This window comes from Silene latifolia, chromosome 11 (genome assembly GCF_048544455.1).
Source record: "Silene latifolia isolate original U9 population chromosome 11, ASM4854445v1, whole genome shotgun sequence".
Taxonomy (NCBI): Eukaryota; Viridiplantae; Streptophyta; class Magnoliopsida; order Caryophyllales; family Caryophyllaceae; genus Silene; species Silene latifolia.
This window is the reverse complement of record NC_133536.1, coordinates 28515984-28531147: the sequence shown is the minus strand read 5'-3', so window position 1 is coordinate 28531147 and position 15164 is coordinate 28515984. Positions and strand designations below refer to the sequence as shown.

At 41.5% G+C, this 15164-nt stretch overlaps 1 non-coding gene across 1 annotated transcript; it reads left to right on the top strand.

Moving 5' to 3' along the window:
* Positions 1–14481: 14481 nt before the first annotated feature.
* On the top strand, positions 14482–14588 carry LOC141616529 (small nucleolar RNA R71). Its single transcript, XR_012530873.1, has one exon. It is a non-coding gene; the product is annotated as a small nucleolar RNA R71 (small nucleolar RNA).
* The last annotated feature ends 576 nt before the right edge of the window (positions 14589–15164 follow it).

The window sequence follows — 15164 nt, the reverse complement described above, 5'->3', positions numbered from 1 at the left end:
GGTTTCCAACTTTCCACAATAAATTGGTGGCGACTCCACAAATGCAAACGCTTGTTCCTTAGCGCCCCCGTGGCCCATGTCCACAGTTTGCCGCCTCTACCGCGCCATTAGTCAGTGGTCTATATGGCGAAGAGTGGTGATGCCTAATTTTGTACTTGGCTAGCAATTGCTCAGTCTCGGCTTGGAAATGTGATCCATTATCATTAATAATCTCATGTGGGCAACCGTATCGACAGATGATGTTGTTTTGTATGAACTTTGCTACGTTTTTAGCTGTGATACTAGTGTAGGAAGCCGCTTCTACCCATTTGGTGAAATAGTCAATTGCCACGAGGATGAAACAGTGACCTCCTGTTCCGGCTGGAGTTATCTTCCCGATTATATCAATTCCCCATGCAGAAAATGGCCAAGGAGATGTCATCGTATAGAGTAATGAAGGAGGGACATGCTGTACATTCCCGAAGATTTGGCAGTTGTGGCAATGTCTTACATATTTGATGCAATCGGATTCCATTATGGTCGAATAATATCCCAAACGTGTGATTTTCTTTGCCATCATGGGCCCACTCATGTGAGGACCGCATTCTCCATCATGGACTTCTTCCATCACTTTCCGTGCCTGTGAATGATCAAGGCAACGTAGGATTACACCAAGAGGTGTTCTTTTGTATAACTCTCCTTGCATGAGAACGTATTGGGAAGCTAGTAGGCGTATAGCACGTTGTCCCCTTTTGTTCATATCCGGTGGATAGGTACCGTTGAGCTTGAAATTTAGGATTGCTTGGAACCAAGGTTCCTCTGTGATTTCCTCTGATTTGGTGATTTGGTGGACATAAGCTGGCTCTGACCGTCGTTCGATACATAAAGGCATTTCCACCATGTCATCTGGCATATTAATCAAAGATGCAAGTTTTGCAAGAGCATCTGCAAATTGATTTTCTTCTCGAGGTAGGTGTAGGTAGGTCACGTGATCAAAGAATTGGGCAACTTGGTCTATTCTGGCTTGATAAGGTGCTAGGCTTTCGCTTCGGATTTTCCAAGATCCCGTAACTTGATTGATGATCAGGGACGAATCCCCATGCACTCGGAGGTTTTTAATGCCTAAGCTCACTGCCGCTTGTAGTCCAATGAGACAGGCTTTGTATTCTGCAGCATTGTTTGTCACCTCGAAGTCGAGTTTGACAGAGATCGGTGTATGCTCGCCTTCAGGAGAAATGAGCAACACTCCTATTCCAAATCCTATTAAGTTTGATGCTTCATCAAAGTAAAGGTCCCAGGAGTCTACATCGGTTTGCAGTATATCCTCGTCTGGAAATGACCAAGTATCTATTGTTTGTGCATCATTGATGGGATTTTGTGCAAAGAATTCGGCAACGGCGCGCCCTTTTATAACCTTTAGGGGCACGTATTTGAGATCGAACTCTGAGAGCATCAAACTCCATCTTGCTAGGCGTCCGTTGAGGACGGGTTTCTCGAAGAGGTATTTGACTGGATCCAATTTAGAGTATATTTTGACGGAGCAGCTAAGCATGTAATGACGTAGCTTCTTCGTTGCCCACACAAGAGTGAGGCATGTCTTTTCGAGTTGTGAATATTTGCACTCGTACTCCAAGAACTTCTTACTAAGGTAGTAGATAGCCCTTTCTTCCTTTCCTATAGTTTGAGCTAGCATGGCGCCCATGGTTGTTTCGGTTACTGTGAGATATAAACCAAGAGGTTGATCTCGTTGAGGTGGCATGAGCACTGGTGGTTTAGCTAATATCTCTTTGATTTAGTCAAATGCCTTTTGACAGTCATCATCCCACATGGTGTGATCTGTTTTCTTGAGCTTCTTGAAGATAGGTTCACAGATCATGGTGAGTTTCGATATGAATCGACTTATATATTGCACTTTTCCCAGGAATCCTATGACTTCTTTTTCCGTTTGAGGTTGTGGCATTTCGATCAGAGCTTTGATCTTGGAAGGGTCTATTTCTATACCTCGTTGGCTAACGACGTATCCCAGGAGTTTGCCAGATGTTACTCTGAATGCGCACTTCTGAGGATTGAGCCTCATGTTGTACTTTCGTAGCCTTGAGAAGAATTTGCGAAGGTTCGCAATATGCCCCTCTCTATCCTTGGACTTGACAATCATGTCGTCTACGTATACCTTAACTTCTTTGTGCATCATGTCATGTAGGAGTGTGGTTGCGGTGCGTTGATATGTAGCTCCGGCGTTGATTAACCCAAACGACATGACCGTATAGCAATAGGTTCCCCATTGAGTGACAAAGGCGGTCTTATGCATGTCTTCTATGGCCATCGTGATTTGGTTATAACCCGCGTACCCATCCATGAAGGACAGTAACGCGTGATCTGCGGTATTGTCCACTAATATGTCGATATGTGGTAGAGGAAAGTCATCTTTAGGACTTGCTTTGTTTAAGTCCCTAAAATCAACACAAACACGGATTCTCCCATCCCTTTTGGGTACGGGTACTATGTTGGCTACCCAGTCAGAGTACTCGGAAACTTTGATGAACCCGGCTTTGAATTGCTTATCGACTTCTTCTTTAATCTTGAGAGCCCATTATGTTCTCATTCGACGAAGCTTTTGTTTCACGGGCTTGAAACCTGGCTTAATTGGGATTCTATGTTCGGCGATATCCCTGTCGATCCATGTCATGTCTTTGTAGGACCAAGCGAAAACGTCTTTGAACTCGTGTAAGAGGTCTATGAAACTGGCCCTTTCGGTAGAGCTCAAGGCAGTCCCTATCCTAAGTTCTTGGGGTTCTAGTTCGGTTCCTACATTGATGGGTTCGGTGTTCTCTATTACTGGTCCCCCTTCCCCCTCTTGTAGTATTTCCTTGGCTATGTAGGGAGGTATCTCAATTGAGTATGGGTCTGGGTCATCCTCAGTATCAACGTAAACAGAATTGCATTCAAGATAACACAAAGAATAAGCAGAACCTGATTTATTCATATTAAAGTTTGAGAAAAGTTGAAACAAAGAAGCCATCTGATCTGTGGTCAGCGGCGGCAAAGGGAAAGTTGTTGGGATATTTCCCGAACTACTGTTGCTATTTGAGGCTAAGCTAGGAGAAACAAAGGAAATGGGGACGACGACAGAAGGAGACTCCCTAGTGACTTCTCTAGACTCCGACTCTGACTCTGACTCGAATTCGTCGTCTTCTGGTTCTCCTTTGAACATCTCTCCTTCTCCAGTGGTGAGCTTGAAGAGTCTTCCTTGGTTGTTGGTCCACTTGATTGATTTTCTCCATCCTTTCTGCTGGTTCGCGTTTGTTTCTGTGATTAACGCGCGGTAGGGTTGAAGTGGTTGTCTTGAAGTATCATGGTAATGATCTAACCCTGCGCGGCTCTAACAAATTGATCTTATCCAAATATTAGACTAACAGCTTGTTCGTCTAAGCAAGGTGCTTGACGGGCTTTGACGGTAGGAACCGTTTCTGGAGGAATGAAGTAGCAATCGTGAAAGATCTCGATTCCGGCTAGTTTCCTTCCGAGGTAGTGCCAAGGTTCGGGAAATCCGTGAAAGAGTTCTTGACTTCCTTCCCTAACAAAGTATCCATTTAGGGTAGGGAAATATGGTCGCATTTGGACTCCTACGTGCTTACGGCTTTGAACTTGAGCGAGCATCTCGAGAACTTCCTCTTTAGTGGGTTTGTATCCTAGTCCAAGTGGTATTCTTTTTGAGTTGCCTTCCTTGTAGGGTGCGAAGGTGTTTCTTCGGGCAGGGTTCAAAGGCATTCCCGGGAAGTATCCCTGGGATTTGAGTTTGTGGTTGACCACCAAGTTAGAGTAGGGATCGTAGTATAGGGGTGCCAACTCACTTTCTATGACATTTATGCTTTAAAAGCCTCCAAGTTCATATACTGGATCTACAAAGACTTGATTATTTGACTTCTTTTCGATTATTGCCTTGATGGGCGACGAAGTGATCGTCACCACTTTGCCATTTAGTGGGATTTTGATCTTTTGGTGAAAGGTGGATGTTACCGCTTTGGAAGCGTGAATCCAAGGTCTTCCCAGAAGTATGTTGAAGGAAGCTTCAATGTCCACTATTTGGAAGTTAACCTTTTGCTCAATTGGCCATGTGGCTATGGTTAGGTTAATAAGTCCTACTACCTTTCGTCGCGTACCATCATATGCGCGGACACCTTGATTGGTAGGGGTCCAATCCGACTCTTTTATGCCTAGTTTGTATGCCGTTTTGAGGGGTATGACGTTGACCGCGGAGCCATCATCTACGAAGGTCATTGGCACATTGTTCTTTAAGCAAACGACAGTGATGTAAAGAGCCAAGTTGTGACTAGCGCCAAAGGGCGGCGAATCTTCATCTGAGAAAGTAATAGGATTACTTAGCTTCGGTGATTCTTGGAAAACCAAGTTGACTACATCGTCGGGTGTGGAGTATGTGCTACATTTAGTTTGGCCAAAGCTTGCAGTAAAGCTTGGCGATGTGGGAATGAGCTTGCTACTAGTTGCCAGACTGAAAGATCAGCCTTTGTCTTCTGTAATTGCTTTAACAAATGATCAGTAGAGTCATCTTCGTTATCATTTGGTGTGATAACGTTGGTTGGACCATTTTGAGTAGTGCTTTGATATGGACGCCCCGAACGAGTTAGGTGGTCCACATATTGGTCTTCACCATTTTGGACTATTTCCTTGACTAGGGAGTGTTCAATGAGATACTCGTCTTCATCATCATCGGCCCATACTCCATTGACTGTAGCTAGTTCCCTCATTCTCATGATCTCGTCCTCTAATTATGTGATTTGGTCGACTAGTTTATCAACCACGGCGACTATTTCTTGCATAATAGCATTTTGGGAAAAGATTAGTGGCGCATGTTCTTTAGGTGTTGCATTGGGGTCATGTAAAGCCGTCACCACATTTTCCAATTCCGAAACTTGCCTATCCACACTCCTTGCCCATGCGATGAAGTCGACAATGGTAGGGGAAATGTTAGAGTATAATCCTTCATTCTCGATCGCGTGGATCTCATCTTTGACTGGAGAAATGAGGTGTGAACAATCAAAGGTAGATTCTTCACTTGTGATCACTAGAATTCCAAGAGGATTCTGAGTGTTGTTGGGCTTACCTCCCGGCGGTATTGGTAGTCGACCATCCTCAATCATGTCTTGAAGCACATTTTTCAATTTGTAGCATTTTTCTGTGTCATGTCCCTTACCTCTGTGATATTCGCAGTACGAATTCTCGTCCCAGAACTTGGATTTCTTTTCCGGTTCGGGCGTAGGGCCTATGGGTTAGAGTTTGCCTTGTTTTATTAACCTTTTTAGAGCATTGGAGTAAGTGTCCCCGAGATTTGTAAATTTCCTTGGTGGGGTACTCTTCTTGGATGGCTCGAGGAGGTTAACTTCATCGGTCTTACTAGTGGAGCCGTAAGAACGACTTGTTGAGCCTTGGTATCCTCGGCCTACCGTTTTAGACAAGAGCCCTTTACGGATGTCATCTTCGATCCTCGTTCCTAGTACGGTTAAGTCTTTGAAAGTTTTAATGTTTTGGTATCTCAAATGATTTGCATAGATGGGCTTTAGGTTGTCCACGAACTTCTCCACAAGGGTAGCTTCGTCTGGGCGTTCAACTAGTTGGGTACTAGTCTTCCTCCACCTACTTAGGAAGTCGGTGAAACCTTCTTTGTCATTTTGGGTAAGAACCTCTAAAGTGCGCATGTTAACTTGGATCTCAGCATTATCCGCATATTGCTTAGCAAACTCGATCGCGGCGTCTTCCCAAGTAGCGATTTTCTTATGTTCTAGAGAGTAGAACCATTGCTTTGGGATGGTGTCAAGAGATGAAGGAAAGATCCTTAAGAACATCTCGGGTTTGATGCCTTTGATAGATGATCGAGACCTCTCGTGAGGGTTTAGTTTTCGGTACTTGTCGTTAGGAGCACCTAGACCAAAACACAATTTATAACTCTACCAACAACTCTTACAATTAGTAAAGAGGCAAGTAAAGGTCGGATCCCAAGGGACGGGAATTGAGATGAGAATTTCTATTGCAACTAGCGGTGTCTAAGGGTGTCACAATTTGGGGTTGAATAGAAGATCACTAGACTAAAAAGCAATAAAAGTAAACAAGCAAGATGATTCAAAGGGATGTAAACAATTGATAAAAAGGCACTAGGGTGTCATGGGGTCATAGGGGATTCATGGGAATTGATCATACAAACATATTCTTAAATTATAAGAAAGCAATTATTGTTGTGATGGATCGAGTTGGTTTATATCTTACAATCCTAGGAAAGTTTGGGTCCCGGAGCCGAATCGATTAGATTGTACAACACCTACAAGTCGACTTAATCTTCCCTACTCAACTACATGCATGGTCTAATGAGACTCGAGGTTGTTTATGTCTTACAAGTCTCATTGAAAAGATAGGTGATGGGTAAAAAATGCAAGGATTCATAGGCTCGCATTTCATCAAACATAACATGTGCATGAGTTGTGATTCACAACAAGCAAGCAAATAAACTATGAAAACATATTAATTTAAGCATGAATCATCCCCCATGTTGGTTTACCCTAATTACCCATTAACCCTAGCTAAGGAAACTACTCACTCATTATCATGTTGAACATGCTAGCAAGGTTGTCAATCATACCAACAAAGTGAAACATGATGAATAAATGAAAATAATTAACAAAAATTAAAAAGTGATTAAGAGAATTATACCTACTAATGATTCCAATAATAAAGCAAAGAATAAAAGAAGTACTTGATGCTTGATTGGAAGGTTGTCAAACTCCCAATAATAACCCAAATAATCTTCAATTACCCAAAATAAAGGATGAACAAAAGAGAGATTAAGGAAATGAGATTTGTATTAAAACTTGATTAAATGTTGATTACAAGATTAAAGAGAGAATTGATTGATATTAACTACACTAAAGATTGCTAAGAAGAACATGTCCCTTCTAATCAGACTAATGGGGTATTTATAGTGGGGATTAGGTACATAAATTAGGGTTAACTAAGGGCTTAAATGACGATTAAGTCCCTTGTTGAGGAATCGCCGGTCTCTAGGGAGACTCCGGTCTCCAGAAAAGTATGCGCATCCTTCATAGAACAAGAAGTAAACGAAAAGCTGCTGTAACACAATCCGAGCGTCCAAGGCATGAAGACGGGCGGATTTCCTGGTGGATGGACGGGCGTATTGAGGAGAATCCGCTCGGATTGTAGGAAGGGAAGACGAGCGGATTGATGGGAAGACGAGCGGATTGTCTCAGGGGACGAGCGGATTGGCGGACAGCTTCTTTGTTTGAGCTCGGATTGTAAAACGGACGTCATTTTCTCATCCGGACTCCTATTGGAGTGATTAAAAAGCCTAGATCACTTGATTTTTCGATGCCGTTCCATCTAGTATACTTTCAGAGCCAAAGGAGCAACCCTTGGTTTGGGTTTCGAGCAATTTCTTCTTGCATTGACTTCCTTCTCGTCATCCTTGCTTTAAACCCTATGAGCCTTCTATATACTCTTTATTCCTATATCCTTGGTCATCATTATTGCCTCCTCTTTATACTAGTCCATCTAATATCATCAATAAGCTTCAAAAAGGCACGAAAGACGGGAATTTCCGCCTAATTATCTCCTTTCCTACAAAACATACGAAATGTACTAGGAAAACAAATAGGAAGGTTTTGACGGATAAAATGGTCATGGAATGGTATATTAGTATGCAAAATAGGCTCAATTAGGGGATTAAATGTGCGCAAATATGAGTCACATCAACTATCCCCAAACCGAACTTTTACTCGTCCCGAGTAAAGAGGTAACAAAAACTAGACCTTTATTTAAACTAACCTACTAATATAACCGATATGAGACAATTAGCGGGTCTCACTCCGCCCCTTCAACTCACAACAAGTCAACCATGAAGTAGGATGCCTTCTTGCAAGGCAAGGTGGGGCTTGCCAAAATGGCGATACATCCAAGCATTAAAGCACACAAAATCAAGTAATGGATGCATCTACAAAAGAATAGCCACTTTCCTCATCTAAGTGGCGGAAATTATCTACAAGGGAAGCAATTCAAGGGTACACATTCCATCGTAGATATGGTTTCTTCAAACTACTAAACCTAGAAGGATACCAATAAATCACCTCCAAGTTGTGTCAAGCTAGGGTACTTTTGTCCTCAATCGTTAAATGCTTTTGTCAAAAATAGACTCCCTATGGCGTTGGAAACACTGGAGGATCGCGGAATTCCCCCTCTTGCCTAGACAAGAAGAAGGGTCGTCCCCTCTCTACCATGCACAAAAATGGATACGATGGATAAAGGGATCGATAGTATTTGAGTTTCATTTAGGAGTTCGCTTTTGTTGTTGTTTTTCCCCCCAATTTCTTGTGGCATATAACATTTTGAGAACACTTTCTTTTTGCCATTTCTTTTGATTTTTGGCATTTTCAACACTTGATAACTTTTCAACTTTTTGCATTTTCTTTTGAACATTTTCAAAGTCACCCCATATGTAGTGAGGGTGCCTTATATTTGAAGCATAAGAGTTTTCATTTTTGTTACTCCTCTTTTCTTTTGATGCATTTTGCAAACTTTTTCTTTTCTTTTCTTTTCATTTCTTGAACTCAAATTTGAACAATTTCTTTTTGTGCCCATTCCATTTGATGACAAAATGTGGTAGAATATGGATGATAGATGCATGGTTTCAAGGGTCACCTTGGAATACACGGTAGCCAAGGAGTTATCACACCACAAGGTACTCTTGACTAGACCTTAATCCATGGGTCAAAGGATACTAGCATGACACATCCTAGGGTGTTTTACAAGTATTCTAACAAGCAAAGTCTTAAGAACAAAAAGCATCTACTAGGGCCTATATACACTTGTCAAGCTTCCCAAGTAGACGGTTTCACAAAATTTTTCTAACATGCAACTACATGCCATGATGCAACTAATATTTATACATACGAATGCATATGATTCTACCAACTAGTATGCCAAATAATCTAAATGCAATCCTAGAATCACATTGTTTATACCGCATCAATCAAAATAAAGCCACATAGTCATTAACATAAAGAGGAAAAAGGAGATTGGAAAGATCATACCATGCGGTCTTCAATATCCTCGTGTCTCGGATGTGGCGTAGTCGATCAATGTGAACAAGGATAGAATAAACACAATATATACAAGTCTACACTACAAAGGAAATGAACATGTTTTTGGTTTTTCAATTTTTTGGCTTTTTCGAAATTTTTGATTTTTTGGATTTTTTGAATAAAATTTAAGTTAGAATTTCCCATCCCCACACTAATATGGGCATTGTCCTCAATGGCCAATATGATAGGAAATTATGCAAGTATGATGCATGAATTTCTATACTAAATGCAAGTTATACTATGCTACACTACATGATGCATGGTTTTTTTGTTTATGACGGAGAGCGTAATTTGGATTACCTCCCGTTGCGTATGCATGTACTTCCCCAAACCAAAATAGACATTGTTTCTAATGTCTTAAATTTGGGGATAGTTCATGCACACAAGATGCAATGCATGAAACTAATTGTCATTTTGGATTTTCAAAACGGGAACAATGAAATAAGAACACCTCAATGGGGCCGAGGTGTTAGTCCTCATGTTGCTAGGACTCCCCGAACTATGATTAAGATAAAATAAATAAAACAAAAAAAGAAGTAGACAAACCTCAAGAGGGTAGGAGCCTCCAAAGCTTGCTAGTCTTCCACCATATCATCATTGTCATCATCTTCCTCAATAGAAGTGGACTCATCACCACTTCCCTCTTCACTTCCTTGGTCGCTTCCTTCATCACTTTCTTCATCAACTTCATTAGCCTCTTCTTCTTCATTTACCTCTTCAACAATGCCCTCAACATCAACAACCTCATCACCGACAACCTCATCGTCACCCGGCCTTTCACCCCTAGATGCACTTGGAAAGAAGACTTCCTTATTCGCCCAACTAGGCAAAGGACGTGAAGGATCAAGTAGTCCTTGCATAGCTAAATGAAGGAGGGGTGGATATTGGGCCAAGTATGCATCTTCCCGATCCTTGTATGCTTGTTTGTGCATCTCTTGCATAAGTAGAGTCATGTAGTCATTACCCACTTCAACACCTTCGGGTTTGAACTCTTGATACTTGAATGGGTAGGGTGGTGTGACAATGGAGGAGGAGGGCATTTCAATTTCGCCCCTTTGTTGACGGATGATGTATTCGGCTTCCTTTGAGAGTGGAAGAAGGTAGTTTGTTCGATGAGCACTCAAACGGCATATCTTGGAAGGCAAAGTAAAAGATCTAGCATCATTGGTGAGCCACCCATATTTGGTGTCAAGAGGATTATGCTTGATCCACTTGTACTTGTTAATCATGGCATCCATGTCAATGAGATGACCCCCTTTGATCGCCACATACTTGTTATCTTTGTTGAAATTTGGATCAAAGTGCTTGGCCAAAAGAGTAACTAGACCTCCATTTACGATAAAAGCGGTGCCTTCCTTTCCACAATCAACATTGAGCCATCTTTCCACCAAAAGCCTTAGAGCATTGTAAGGCTTGGTGAATTCCTTTCCGACATTTAAGGCCGACTCAAGTAGAACACAATCGAGCTTGGTAAAGTGGTTAGTGTCTTTTCTTGCAATGATAGTATTTCCGATGACCTTGTTCCACACTCTAATGCCCGGATGGTGGACTAATAGAGCGCGACAAGCATGAAAGTTCTCAAATTTCTTCCCGGAAATTGCCTCCCAAAGAGGAGCGGGGTCATATTTTTCGGGCTTCTTCACATAATAAGGTGTATCACTAAGACCTAATGCTTTACTCAAAACATCAAAGGTGATGCGCCTATTCACATTGGCAAGGCGAAACTCGATGTATGTCCTAGTCTCTACCTTAGTCACTTTCAATGAACTTAAGAATTCCAAGGTAAGGGAGGGGTATGTCAATTCTTTTGTAGTAAACAACTTTCCCAACCCCATGGCTCCAAAGAAGGCTTTTGTTTGTTCAAGGACACCCAATTTGTTCAAGGCATCTTCACATATGAATTTGGTGGGTAGAATGGCTTTCTTAGCATATTTGGCAAATGTATCCCTATGGGAGTTAGAAATGAAAATTACCTCCGGATAGTTTGATAATTGAGCAATTTCCGGAGTTGTTGATATTGTTGCTTCCAAGAGAGGATTTTGTTGTTATTGAATTTCCAAGTTTGCACTAGCAACCACCATAGCCATTGAAGATTTCTTTGTTTGAAGGCATTGTTGCCTTTTTGAGAGTGTCTTTGCCTTAAGTGCCTTTGTTGATCCTTTTGTTCTTGCCATTGATGATTACAACAAGAAAAGATTGAAAATCTTCAATTTCCAATTATACCCAAATCGATTTTAAGATGAAAGGATTTGCCTTTGTATTTCAAAAATCGACTCAAAGGTTGAAGATTTTGGTACTTGGATTGATTATTGTTGTAAAAGGAGTGATTAATTGTTGTTGTAAGGAAGTTTGGATTTGATTTTGTTGAATTTGGTTGAGGAAATCTTGTTTTGGTGATGGAGAGGATGAGGGTTTTGGTGGTTTATGGTAGTGTTTTGAATGTATGAATGAAGGAATGAAAGTGGGAGGGGTATTTAAAAACACCCGAAAATTTCGAAATTGCAGGGGAAGACGAGCGGATTCCCTTCGGGACGCTCGGATTCTGCTCAGTCTGGGTTCAGGAATTCTCGCCTAAAGACGGGCGTCTTTCAGCTGGGACGCTCGGATTCTTCAGTTGCAGGACGAGCGGATTCTTCCAAAGACGGGCGGATTCTGTTACAGGAACTTTTCTCATTTTGCATTGGCAAAAAGACGGGCGTCTTCTGTTCTGGGACACTCGGATTTTTTTCAGACGAGCGTCTTTTGTGCTGGGACACTCGGATTCTCTAACAGTCCCAAATTTTCAATTCTACAGCTCATTTGGACGGACGGATTCTATCAAAGACGCTCGGGTTCCCAAAAGACGAGCGGATTCCCCTTAAGGACGCTCGGATTCCTCCTAGTCTACCCGGATTCAGTTCCATCCGTGCACTTGCGTATCCCGTGTCATTTTTTCATTCTTCAAATCCCGTGTTCTTCATTGTAGGGGCACTACTAAGGCATGAATAGCCTAGGCAAGTATTATCCCCACACTAAGCTAAAGCACTACACATCAATAAAATCATTAGTCCCTCCCTCACTTCTCTCAAAAATGATAAATATCTTGATCAAAGGCATAAAAATCCAAAAATGACAAAAATGCAATGTAAGAATTAGAATGCGAGTTAGGGAGTTAGAAATATTTACAAATGGTGGTTTTGGAGAGGACTCCACCAAACTCTCATCCTTAGTGAGATGTCATGGGGGCATGTCCAAGGTGTTGTTGATGTTACTCAACACCTTGAAGAAGTAGTCAAAAGCTTGTTCATTGTCATGATAAAGATCCTCAATAGATCTTTGCACTTGTTGTCCTTCATGTTGGTCTTGATCGATAGCATTACCAATATAGGGATTGAAAATCCCTTCAAACTCATCGTCCCAAAGACCATAAACTTCATTTACTTGATCACTAAAGATCTCTTGAGTTGATAGAGACAACTCTCCCGCTTTCTTGTCTTGGCCAATGAGGACATCTTCTTCATTGCTTGACTTTGGTGAGCTTTTCAAGCTCTCTTTGTTACAATTCACTTGCTCTTTGAATGGAGCATCATCAACTTTCTTCTTCCATTGGAATTCCAACTTCTTCCTATCATCCTTCCGGCTATAATGATCAACCATAAAACATGGTTCATGCAAACGGGGAGCTCTCATGGTTTTGTCAAGATTGAAAGTTATGCTCTCATCTCCCACTTCTAGAGTGAGCTCTCCATGCTTCACATCTATCACCGTACCCGCGATGTGCAAGAAAGATCTTCCTAGAATGATTGGAATATTGGAGTCTTCTTCCATGTCAACAATGACAAAGTCCACCGGGATGAAAAATTTACCAACTCTTACGGGAACATCTTCCCATATCCCTAATGGTGTCTTCGTCGATCTATCGGCAATTTGGAGTGTGATATTGGTGCATTTAAGCTCTCCCATCCCTAACCTTTTACTTACCGAATACGGCATAACACTCACACTAGCCCCTAGATCACATAAGGCTTTGTTGATCGTGGTGTTGCCAATGGTACACGGTATTGAGAAGCTTCCCGGATCTTTGAGTTTTGGAGGTGAACTCCCTTGAAGTATTGCACTACTCACCTTAGTGAAGGCGATGGTCTCAAGCTTCCGGATCGACTTCTTCTTTGTAAGGATGTCTTTCATGTATTTTGCATAGGCCGGCACGTGATTGATTAATTCCGTGAAAGGAATTGAGACTTCCAAATTCTTCACAAGTTCCATAAATTTTCCAAGTTGGTCATCAAATTTGGGCTTGGCTTGGCGACTCGGAAAAGGAAGTCTAATCATAATGGGTTCCTTCTCCTTGGCCTTGTCTTCATTTTTCTTTGAAAATTCTTCTTTTGGTAGTTCTCCATCCTTGGAGTTTTGCACAACTTTTTCTTTGTCACTAGCTTCCACAACTTCATCCTCAACTTGCTTCTTTGGTGCTTCATACCTCGTACCACTTCTCAAGTGAATGACACTAACCGTTTCATGTCTTGGGGGATTACTTTGAGGTGGTAATTGCCCCTTTTGTCTTTGTCAGCTTGAAGATGCTAGTTGAGTCAATTGGGTTTCCAACATTTTGGTGTGAGCTAGGATGTTGTTTATGGTGATTTCCTTTGCTTGACTATCTTTTTGCATTTGAGTGAAAAACTCTTGTTGATTCTTTTGCATTTGGAGGACCGCTTTTTGAACATCAAAACCTTGGTCATTTTTTTGATTGTATGGAGTTTGATTTTGGTAACCTTGGTTTTGGTTGTAAAAGGGTCTTTGATTTTGGTTTCTCATGGGAGGTGGGGTGTATGTTGGTTGAGGGTTTTGAACATTTTGGCTTTTGTATGAGAGATTTGGGTGGAATTTGGTGTTTTCATTATAATAATTTGAATAAGGGGTACCACTCTTGTATGCTTGAAAAGAATTCACTTGTTCATTTGTTCCCCTACATTCACTTTGGTCATGTCCCAAAGTTCCACAATTCTCACATATCCCACTTGGGATTGATGAAGATGCCGTCTTGGCATTAACATGATGCTTTGGTGATTTTGAGGCTTCTTCAAGTCTAGCCATAGCTTTTTCGAACTTCAAGTTAATGGTATCAATGTGAGCACTAAGTTGATTACCTAATTGAGTAATAGAGTCCACTTCATGCTTTCCTCCTCTAGTAGCCTTGCGAGGTCTACTATATTGTGAGTTATGGACCGCCATTTCCTCAATCTTGTTCCAAGTTTGATTATCGTCAACTTCGGTGAACATTCCATTTGATCCCATGTTGAGAATGTTTCTTGAGTCTTCATAAAGACCATTCCAAAATTGTTGTACCAAGAACCATTCGCTAAGTCCATGGTGAGGACATGAGCGACAAATTCCCTTGAATCGCTCCCAAGCTTCATACAAAGATTCTTCATCTCTTTGCTTAAAGCCCGTGATTTGAGCTCTTAGCATGTTAGTCTTTTCCGGTGGGTAGAACTTTTTGTAGAAAGCTAGAGCCAATTTCTTCCAAGAATCAATTCCGAGAGTAGCCTTATCAAGGCTTTTCAACCATTGTTTGGCGGTGCCAATTAGAGAAAAAGGAAATAAGACCCATCGAATTTGGTCTTGAGTTGCTCCGGTTTGTGAGATCGCTTCACAATAGTCACAAAAAGCCTCCATATGAGAGTGAGGGTCTTCACTAGGCATCCCCCCCAAATTGGCTTCTTTCGACTAATTGGATAAATGCGGATTTGGCAATAAAATTTCCGGTTAAATGTTGTGGTGTGGGAGTACCATTGGGTAGGTTCTCCTCGGTTGGTACGGAATGTGATGAAAACTTAGGCATTGTGGGTTGATTTTGTGTTGGATTTTGTGTTGGGTTCTCCTCACCTTCTCTTGAAAAAGGGTTTATGAACTCAATATTATTTGGTTGAATATCTATAACCTCACTTATACCTCTCAAAGTTCCTCTAGCAAGTCTTCTATTGGTTGTCAAAGTCCTTTCAATTTCGTGATCAAAGGGTAACAAGTTACCTTGTGATCTTCTAG